The 10,474-nt window shown below is 30.6% G+C and overlaps 1 protein-coding gene across 1 annotated transcript in view; it reads left to right on the forward strand.

Annotated features, from left to right (window-relative positions):
• LOC143224223 (putative lipid scramblase CLPTM1) overlaps window positions 1-5,795 on the forward strand; it is a 45,527-nt gene extending 39,732 nt beyond the window's left edge. Inside the window, exon 7 of the mRNA XM_076452645.1 lies at window positions 5,549-5,795. The gene's annotated coding sequence lies outside the window, so the exon portion shown is untranslated. The remainder of the gene's footprint in view (window positions 1-5,548) is intronic.
• The last annotated feature ends 4,679 nt before the right edge of the window (window positions 5,796-10,474 follow it).

Raw genomic sequence — 10,474 nt, forward strand, 5'->3', positions numbered from 1 at the left:
ATACACAATTTCAAACAGAAATCCACCGAAAAATCACCCATACTGGACTATACATTCCTTGGGACTCAGCACATGAAACAAAACAAAAACTCAACATACTAAGAAACCAAATAAACACAGCCATAAAACTATGCTCACCAGATAAAATTAACGATGAATTAGACAAAATAAAACAATACTTCACCAACATCAATAAGTTTCCTCCACAAACCGTAGAAAACATTATCGCGACACACCTAGACAGAAAGCAAAATCAACCAACTAAAGTAAATACAGCTCACGAGATCAAAAAACCACGAAACCATATACTGCTGTATACCATATATTCCCCGACATCAGCAAACAAATAACCAACATTTGGCAAAATTAGTAACAAAATATGACATTCCTATTAATACCAAATTTATTCAAAACCAGGCAACAAAACTGAGGGTCTATACTATGTAAAAACTACACTGACAAACACCACACCAACATTATTTATAAAATACAATGTGAAAACTGCCACGACTTCTATATTGGAGAAACAAGTAGAAAAATGGAAACCAGATTCAAAGAACATAAAAGTCACCTTCACCGTTTTGAACACTGCAAGTCAAATAAACACAACATAACCATAGAAAACACTCAAATACTAAATAAAGAAACAAACATAAACAAACGTAAAATTAAAGAAGCCTTACTTATACAACAACTTAAACCCAAAATAAACCAATATAAAGGAACGCCTTTATACCTATATTAATATAATAAATAAAATTATATATTCAAACATCTAATACCGCCCTCTACATTTAGACACATAGTTACACAACCCTTTCAAACATGTGGTCAGCTTCGGTCAGTTACCTCTTTCTTTGTGAACCTGACGATGACCGAAGAAGGTCGAAACGTTGTTCGCTCTTCTATGTAAAGTGTTTTCTCAGCCCAAACGAGCCGTTTTTGCATATAAATGTTTAATTTGTATCAGTAAATGCTGTAAGTTATCATATCAGTTGTAATATGACCTTTCAAAAGTTTCTACATTATTGTATAACTAGTTTAACTTGTTTCAACTGTAGCTAGATCCTGCTCATCATAATTCAAAGTAGTAGGTTGTGGCAATCTTTGCCGTAAAGTTATAGTTTCACTTCACTACAGTGTAAGTGAAAAACTTTCTAAGTTTTGTCATGGAAATATTTGAGGTAAGCTTTACCTCTCAGTTGTGCTAACTTTTCTGACAGCTGAAGTGGACACAGCAATCTTGTAATCTCTCAGCGTGTTATAATGACAGGTACATACGTACATATAACCTAAGTGTCATCATCACATACAATATTACCTGGATGCTATGAGTATTATGTAATGACAGTCATCTAGTGTTAACCATTCAAGATTACTTTGTTTTGTTACCAGTTATCAATATCAATAAGTTAATAGCATACAATCAAAGAAACAGTTGGAAGCTGTATACTTGAATATTAATTTCGTGACCACTAAGTTGGTTCTCGTTATGAATTGGTTAAAAGGTAAAAAATGGAGAAATGGTTTTTAGAAGTTGTTTTAGTACCTCATACAGAATAGTGAGGATGCATACTGTAGCCAATACTTTGCAGGTCTATGCTATAGTTTATGTATATGAAGGATGCAAAAAAGGTTCATCTTTCATTTATAATCGTATCATATACTGTTTAAATTTACTTTTCCATCCAAACATTCATAAAGTTTTATTATTGGTAGTTTTAAGTATGCTTTTGCTAGGAAAAATAAAAAACAATACTGCACATGAATTAAACTTAAACTGTGTAGCATAATGGTTCATATTGTCTTGTCTTCTAAATGTTAGAAACTGTTGTGTTGAGAGTGGTGAGAAATGTTTGTGAACTTGTCCATATTACACACATGGATAGGATTTTTTGATGCCTGTTGAAATGCTGTTTAACTATCTCATGATACAGAAATGTTGAATGTATTCTGAATTTAAGATATTTATATAATAATGTGCCCATGTCATCTTTTACCCTGATCTTCTCACTTATTGTGTGTTAAACTCAGGAAAAGTAAATAAGAACAAGCCACACTGGAAACATTTGTCGTGGGGCTTTTGTATGTTCTGTTGGAAAACTCCTTTTTCATTATGTAGAATAATTTTTTATACTATCCTATATATTATTCAAATGCCTGGTTTTCTTTGCCCCATTCCCATAATGTTTTAGAATGCAGATACCTTATCATCGCTTATTAAAGCACAAATGGTGGGAGGTAACTTTGACATATAATCAGTTAGTTGAAGGCAAATGTTATGCACAAAAGAAATATACACCCTGAGGTCAGCTGTTGTTTCCACTTTTTTTTATTTGTACCTACAGTTTAGTGGTGTGCTGCAATTTCAAAAAATTGTGAATGGTAACACAAAAGTGTATTGTGTTCTGATGACTTGATTGTCACTGCTGTTGTGATATTTTATGTTTCAAACTCTGCCTGCTAGAAAAGCATGAATTATCATTCTGATCTCTGATTCCTCTTTTGATGAAAACTTTTTGGATAGGTTCTGTTCCTTGTATAGACATGCAAGTAGTGATTTCTTCATTGTTTTTGAGCCTGCTGAGGCCAAATCATAAAATATGTTGAACATTTGTTCCACCAAGAGTGGCATTCATGATGAATTGAACTAACTCAAAAATGTTGCTATTTCTTGAGGATATGAACTAAATGTACAACAAAATTAAATAGCTTTGTAAAAAATAAATAATTGGAAATAGGTTAAAAGACTGTCCTTATCTAACAGTACTCTTTTTACTATTTGATGTTAAACAAAATAGATAGTATTTTAAAACAAAAAATTAAACTAGCTTATACATCATTGAAAAAAAACTCAAATAAATTTAATAGAAGGAAAGATGAGATAGAAGACCACTACAGACAAGGCATTTATTCCACTTCATATTCTCATAATATTACTCATACTCGTCAAACAAAATTATCTTTCTCTTAGGGTAAAGAAATGCAAAGACTACTGTCATTGAAGGGAACTTGAAAAATAAGGTTTAACTTTACACATTCATAAAATCACCATGAGATTAACTTGATTCAATCAAAAAATCATTGCAGAACCCAATTTTTTCTACTAGAGAATCTGTAGAAATACTTAAAAACTGAGAAAACATGCTCAGTATGAAATAGTATTGGAATTGAACCCTATATGGAAGTATTCTCTCTTTCTCTCCTTTTTTTTTTTCAAATTTGTGTTTGTATGCTACTTCCCTTAGTGCACCTTGACCGTTCTGAGGTCATTTTCATCCTCATCATACAAGATGCAGAACAGTTTCACTCCATCTCCCGATGTTCCTCTAAGGATACCAATATGTATGAATTTAACACACTATTGTCATGGTTAGATTTTATGTACTGTCTATTAGCTACTTTTTTGTTTTGACACCTTTTCATTTTGCTCACCTTCTGTAACCCTGGAAATGCAGTGGCTGCATTGATTGGTCATGGGTATTCATTTGATGGAAGGATTTGTAGTTTTTAATGTGAGATTACCAGTAGGCATCAGTAAATGCATTTCTAGAATACATTATAGTTATGCTATGAGAGTTTTCTGAGGGTAACAGATTTCAACTTTATTTTCTTTATGTTGCCATTTAGAAATTTTTAGTCACAAACATGCCTAAATTGAAATTGACATTCACGCAAGCAAATTTTTAGACTCATATACAATTATATTTGTCATACTTTATAATGCCAAGATGTACAATGTCAGTAAAGTAAATGTTTTCTTTCCTAATGCAACTTCTTCATTTCTGTTAATCCATCTTCTTGCTGCCTTGTGTATCTGGTTACATTTCAGCATATGCACTTTCTATAATAAAAAATAACCAGTTTCTTATTGTCTTTTATATAGCTTCTTTAAGTTAAGATAATGTGTACATTGCAAATGGGTAAATGCTTTATTTACTTATCAAAGTTAAGCTGTAAAATTAACCATTTTTCTCAGTTTTATGTAACTGCTTCTCCATCATCATGTGTACAATGCACAGTGATGTTTTACTTTTTTTACTGATCTCAGATGAACAGTACAGTTAACCAATTTTTTCATGGTCTTGTGTAATTGTTTCTTAGGTAATATGAGAAGTAGTACTCACCACCTTCCTTTCATTTCCTATGTAACGAGCAATATAACCCACTGCTTTTTAAATACATGGCATTGATCTAGAATATTTGTATATTATACCATTAAATAACTAAATTTTTATCTTATGCATCTTAAAGTACTGCATTCTGTATACTTCTGTCTCTTACATCTTATACACAACCAGCATGTGAACATTTTAAAATGTTTCTATCCTAAAAGTAACATGCACCTTTGCTTTTCTCTCTTTGTTTACTCATTATTTTACCAGTCAGTATAAATTATTTTTGTTTTTTGGCTGCTGTGTACAAAATGTAATTCAAAAGATATGTGTTCTGTAAAATATACGTACACCAAATTACAGTTTTATTTTTTTAATAATTAAAATAGATAGTTCAGTAAAGGAAACTTAGTAGTGACTGTACTCAATTTAGTCATACTCTGAAATGCCGAGACAAAACAATAAGTAAAATGCTTTTCTTTTTTGTATTTACCCTTAAGATAATATCTAAACATGTAAAATTCATTATAAATGCAAAAAAAATAATTTTCAGGATTGATTATATTGAAACATTGTAATAAATGTTAGTAAAACATCATAGTAAGTGAATTTGTTTTGAAAATAGATTCTGAAAATTGAAGTTGCCAAATCAGCTTCTTTCTTCCTCCAAGTTGCTTGATATATGTCTAATACTCCAGATGTTCTTTGGTTAGTGGTTTGTCAGTCAACAGAATAAAAGTATCATTGTGGTCAGAAAAGGACTAAGAACTGAGTGTGAATGTGTGAACCATCTGTAATTACACTGACTAAAGATATTAATTTAAGATAGAGGTTGTGAAACAAGCTTATGAATTTTCCTTGGGGATTTTTGTAATCATATTTAGAAATAAGTTTATTTAGAAATTACTTGATTCATCAGAAAGCTTGAATGATGGCTTCTTTTACTATAAGAAATTAAGACCTAGCCAGTCATTTTTATCATTGTTAGGACTTAAATGGAAATGTGTTAGTCGTTTTGATTAAAGAGGGTTCATGAATTTGCTCTCCTGTCACTTTTCTTACATACATTATGAAATTATTATGAGTGATGTTTCTGTAAAGTGCATATATTAAGAAATCTAAAGAAATGAAAGACTCAGTTTAAATTTATTTTAGTATAGGATATTTTGATATGTTGAAAACAATGTTCAGGAAAGTATGAATTTATATGAATCAAGTCATAAGACTTACAATTTCAAAATAAATAAATTTTATCTTATAATTACCACCATTCTAATTTGTGCTTCTTAAAAACTGTGTTGAAAGCATCCATTTATGAAGAAAATGTTCTGGGACATTTTTCTTAAGAATCTTTAATTATTTATCAGTCACTTCTTAATTAGCTTCTGATGTGTCCTAATTATATTGCTATAAAATAATTTTTCTTTTTCTAGATATCTTCCATTACGTCTTACTTACCAACCATTGTCCCTGTTTCGCTGGCAGTTATATGCTGCTCAGACTATGAGGTCTCGCTGGACATCTGTCTTGGGTCAAAATTTGATGGAAGAATCTGATGAGGAACAAGACACCATGAAAGAAACATTTCTAGAGACATCACCATACTTACTAGGCATAACCATTGTAGTTTCTTTATTTCACAGTGTCTTTGAGTTTCTTGCATTTAAAAATGGTATGAAAAATTTAAATTACTTCAGATTATTTTAGCAATATTTTAAAAAATGTTTTAATCTGTTACAGGTTTTTAAAGTTTTAGTTTATTAAATTATCTAGTTAAAATAAAATCTCGTTAATATAAAATGTTTATGCTAGTGAAGTATTGAGCTATTTTAAGCATATCAGAAGTTATTGTATTGTATGTATTACATCTATGGTTATCCTTGTGGTTAATTAAACCTACCACTCTGAAATGTCATGTTAGAGGAATTAAACATTTTAGTCTTTATAAGTACATCTTAATTTATTTATTGGTGATCAAAAGTATATTAGGAATTTGTAATTAAATTATTCATCACCATGGTTCTCTTTGGCCTTGTTATTTTCACTCAGGTTCAAGTTTAAGTTTTGTAGCACTTATAGAGTTATGGTTGTGCAGGCTGTTGAAATTCTCCATTTCAAGTTTCCAGGCTATGTGAACATGTGACAACCACTGAGTGTTGGATGATTCCACACATACCCATATATTTGTGTCTGTGTGGGTTTGTATAATAGTATAAAGTATTTATAGTGTGCAGTCCATTTCACTGACCTTGATATCCATCCATTTGTTAAAAACAAGTGACATCTAGTGAATAGTAGGATGGTACACCACCTGTTGTCCTCTTATGTTTTGCAAATGAATAGTCACCATGTTTCTGTCAAGTTATACCAAACCTTCTCCTGGTCATGAATGACCATGTCATATTGACAGTTATGCTTAGTAATTGTATTGTTGGCCTAAATGTTGTCAGGTCTGTTCAAAAAATCTTCAAGCTGATGAGTTCATTCAGTTCCTCTTATGTTATGAACCATTCATAGAACTCCACATGCCAGTTTAGGAATGTGTACAACTTATGAGAATGCTTTAGAATATGAAACATGATTATTTAGCCAATTCCTACTTCTTCAGCATGTTGACTGCACTGGGCTAACTAAGAAATGGTATGCCACCCTCTGTAAAAGGTCTTCAATAAATTAAATTTAACAACTATATTGAATTGCTTGAATACTGGTATACTTTTCTGCACTGTTGTATAAAATCAGCCATTCTAAGTTTTAGCCAAACCCTTGTGTTCCTTGTGTTTTGTAGAATTCATGATTTTATTGGAAAAGCTGTTAAGAAAGTTTTGAATTAAAAATTAATATTTATTTATTTTCTTTCTTTTCATCTACTACATGAAAAGTTTTACTATATATATACATTTATGTAATTTTTTAGAGAAAATTAATATTGATATAGTTAAGTAAATTAAATTGAAAAAAATCAAAGGACTATTAAAAACAACAAATCCAAACCTCTGACTAATTATATTAGTTTGTTATAACCAAAAACAAGCCAAAACCAAAATTAATTGGAATAAAAATGCTGCACAATTTAAAGGATCCCAGGGTACAAGCTATAATGTGGGATATAAAATGTACTCCAGGTTTTGGAGGTGGCTGTGAAAGTAGAACCAACATTGCAGTGGGGATACACTGTCTGTCAGCCGTAACCTTCCATTTGCTAGTCTTATATAAAGAAATAAGATAAAGGAATAGCAATATAGAAATAGAAATTAGGAGAACAAGATATGGGTGCTCAAGCTTACAATGCCCCACATCTAATCACCATTTATTGCCTGCAAACAGTTGTGGGAAGGTGACAGCTCTCTAAAGTAAAGAAGAAAAAAGTAATTGAAAAATAAAAATAAGAGTTAAGTTATTTAACTTACTTACAACCAATGGTAGTACCTTATTAACTGATACAGTTGCACATAATGAATGTCTTTTTTTTTCAAAACAATAAAACTTATTTATTTGCATGCTTTTGTAATAGAAGAATAGAATAATTTTAAATTTGGAAGTCTTGTACAGTAACCTTCCCAGAATGCATGAATCTTAATTACCACATTTACTTTGAAATGCAACAAGAGAATTGGAACATTTAACATGGATGGCCAGAAGCAACATAGTTGCACATACGATTTGTTACTATGTGTTGTTTCAAGATCAAGATAGCAAACCAAATAACTAAAAAATGAAACATATATATTTAAACATCAAATATTTATATTTCTACACAAGCTCAGCTACTAATGTTTGTAATATACTCAAAACCCTTTCTTATTGATTTTGACATATGTAACCAAAATGAAGAGGTTTAAAATAACTATTTTACGCACCCAGAGATTTTGAAAAATGTTTAAAGGACTTAAAGTAACATAATCAAAGTAAACATTATTCATTATTTGTTATTATTTTGTTTTGGAAAAAGTAAATGTTGCTTAGCTTTCTCAGAATGTAACATCTGCAAATAACCTGATATTGTAGCCAAAAACTTGTATTTTAAGATTACTCATAAAAATAAAGGAAAACGATTTAAGTTAGTACTGTAAAAAATGCCCAGAATTGTCTTTAACTGCTTATAACCTCTTAAATATATTTATATGTGGTGTTAACTGAAGAACATTTAAAAATATTAGTATTATCAAATATTGATTGTATTTGATAATTTTTTATGCAAATATAACTAATGACATAAAATTACCAGTAATTAAAATATATTTACCATGGAAGTAATTCATACTTTCTAACATTTCTGCGACTCTTATGACCTGTAGAGTATTTTAATAAAATATAATTATTGGTGTTTGTGTATTTATATTCATAATCACTATATTTATATTATTTAAATATTGAAAGTTAAATGTATTACAGATGTGAAGACTGATTAAATTATTAATATTTTCAATAGTAGAGGTTCTAAACTAAATATAATCACAGTTGATTTAATTTATAGAATAATCACTTTTCACTTTTCTTCAATACATTTTGGTAATAACATGTGTTCTTCTATATTTGCTAAGCACAACTGTGTGAAAGTTTTATGTTGTCTTTAAAGTTTTTTATCAATTATATTCGTAATTGGACCTAATTTTTAAATATAAATAACACTTTTTTATACAACTTAACAAGCTGTCTTTGAGAACTCGCACTTAATTATAATTGCTCTTGGTTCTTCATATGGTTCTTCACTGTCTACTAGTTATTGTCCCCAATCTAAAACATTTGCTCCAACTTCTAAGGCTTATCATCATCATCTTTTTTAAATGTGGTGATTTCATCATGAGGTTCTGATGATATTGGGAATATGCTTTACACATAATTTATTTCCAGTCTGAGATCTTAGAGCTAAAACTGTTATGTACTTAAGCATGCCAGAGCTCTTTGAAGTATTTTGGCTCTTTTTATAGTTCATAAACATATACATGCTGAAGAATCATTTGGTATGTGAAAAGCAAAGGAGGCTAAGGATAGTAACAGCTACATTGTTCAGTGGAAATATCTCTAACATACCTTTCCATGTCTTCTGACAGTCTGATTTTAAGTTAATACACCCACCTTTTCTGTATTTAAACATAACTGGTTTGTCTCACAAACCTTCTTTATTTTTCTATCCAGCCAAGTCAAACTTCTCTCATCAACATTAGGAATAAAAATATCTTCTGCAAATTTCATAAATGAAGTACTTCATGTACATCATCTTCTGGGAAGAGCATTTTTTATGTTTGTAATAATATGTACTGTGGGAAGTGCATTTTTTTGTTTCTTTTTGGAACTTATAACTGGGGAAGTTTGTATTTTAATTGTCAAATGGTTCTCAAGGTACATTTTAAACAACTTATGGGGAAGTTTGTGGAGTGGTTCTCAAGGTAAGTATAAAGATGTAGAACAGCTAATGGGAAGTTTGTGTCTTAACTGTCAAGTGATTCTTTGAGATAAGTATAAAGATGTAGAACAGCTAATGGGAAGTTTGTGTCTTAACTGTCAAGTGATTCTTTGAGGTAAGTGTAAAGATGTAGAACAGCTCATTCTTGTCTTATTTGAGTGAAGGAAGGTAATACATTTCATGAAAAGTTTGGAAAGCGTGATTATTTTCTAAACATTTAGACAAATGGTCATTGTTTAAAGTTTGGACAGACTTTGTTTGAATAATATGAGGAAGGCAAAACGTACTTTCACCAATGGTTTCAGAATAGTGAACAGTTCATTTGGAGAATGAGAACCTTAGATCTTTGCATTGCTGTAAATACAACTGTTTTCTTTGGGTAACTGCTATACCCTCTTTGTTGGTATCATTGTCAGTTGCAACACTATTTTCTTCCATGGCCTTGAATATTTTGTCAGACTTATATTTACCTCTGTGATTATATGGTTGTGTTGACTGTAGTAAATAATTAGTGTAGCTTTAGTAATTAAAAATTTCCAAATGGTTCATTCTTTAGATTATTCTAATCATTACATTGGAAGCCTAGTTTGCATGATTCTGTTACTTTCAGCTTACATGGTCAACTGTTGAGATTAGTGATTGTTGAAAGTATTAGCAGTTGGTATAATTTTGAAAGTTATAGAATTGTATGCACATAATGGTGACTGGTATGAATCTTTGAAATGTGCCTGTGACCATACTAACAATTCCCAAGTATGAATTTATCATTCTGTTGTAATGCCAATAAATTTTCTATGGGGACAGTAAAGTAGGGATACTTTGTGTGGTCAGACAAGGCAGTATCTTCAGAACATCCTCTACTGGCAGCTCAGAACACGTCATTATCACTAACTTTTGTTTTGATACATGATTAGGACTACTTTAATTTTCTGGTATATTGACAGCTGCATCT

This window comes from Tachypleus tridentatus, chromosome 8 (genome assembly GCF_004210375.1).
Source record: "Tachypleus tridentatus isolate NWPU-2018 chromosome 8, ASM421037v1, whole genome shotgun sequence".
Lineage (NCBI taxonomy): Eukaryota > Metazoa > Arthropoda > Merostomata > Xiphosura > Limulidae > Tachypleus > Tachypleus tridentatus.